We start from the raw sequence: 1,339 nt of genomic DNA, 5'->3' as shown, positions 1-1,339 counted from the left end.
ATTCTTTTAAGAATAATGATCCTTATATTTAGTTTGTGATTCAACATGTAATAATACAAAGAACATTATAATTTGTTTTAACTTTGAATTTTATACTTGATTTCCTATCTAAAAAACAATTTGATATTCCATTTTCTATCTATTATATATACTACAAGGATGAAAAATATAATTAAACCTAGAAATATAACTTAAATTAAGAGGAATATAAAAAGAGATTAAAAATAAAATTATTTTTTGGGAATTTTTAAGGTTTCACTCTCTCCTTATTGGTCCATTTAGCATTTATTTTTTAATAATAATATTTATTTTTAATTAAACCAAATATCTAACACATTTAGTCATATACTTTAATTCATACTTGAAATCCACACTTTACTATTAAATTGTAACTTAAATTATATAACCTTTCAATTGACTATTTGTTTCCACCATTTAACTTCAATTAACACACTATAAAATATAATTATAACTCCTCTGATTTAAAGGGGGAATTTCAAAAATACCCCTTTTCCAATAACATTTTTAAAAAATACTCCTCTTTCTAATTTTATCAAAAAGTCACTATAAAATTTGAAATTTATCAAAAAAATATGTATAAACTTGTATTTATAGACACAAAATATCTTTACATGTGTGTAAATATATATATATTTCATAAGTACCATATAAATACCTTTTAAAAATCATATAAAAATCTTATATAAACTTTGTAAACCTTTTAAAAACCTTATAAAACTCATATAAATACCGTTTAGAACCTTTTAAAACCATCAAAATATTTGGATTTAATCTCCCAGTAGTAATAATGATCTTGATGTACCTTATCAACCATGTAAAAGTTTATAATTTTTCATATTTGAAAAGGGGTATTTTTGAAAATGGATAGAAAAGAGGAGTATTTTTAAAAAATGGTACACTAAAAGGGGTATTTCTCAAAAAATCTCTTAATTATTTTAGAATTGTAACTTACATCATATTTTATCCTATAAATACTCATTTTTACCTCCTCCTCCACCATATCTGATATTCTCAATATTTTCTTTGTTTAATTTTTAATGTTCTTGCATGGGTTGAAAGTTCAATTAAGATATCATTGTAAGAGCTTGATTATATATTTGGTTAAAACTTTTGTTTTCAATTATATTTCTTCTTTATTTTATGTACTTCTTCATTTTTCATTTTTTATACTATTAAATGTATAATACATATGTATAATAATATTTTATGGCTATAAAGAAATTACTTTATTGTTGGGATTTAAAAATATTGATTTCTGACCATCGCACCATAAGAAAATCAAGCTAAATAAACCATTTTCATTGTTTTACTTTATATG

This window comes from Capsella rubella, unplaced genomic scaffold (genome assembly GCF_000375325.1).
Source record: "Capsella rubella cultivar Monte Gargano unplaced genomic scaffold, Caprub1_0 scaffold_8, whole genome shotgun sequence".
In the NCBI taxonomy this organism is placed as follows: Eukaryota; Viridiplantae; Streptophyta; class Magnoliopsida; order Brassicales; family Brassicaceae; genus Capsella; species Capsella rubella.
Note: the sequence above shows the minus strand (reverse complement) of the source record.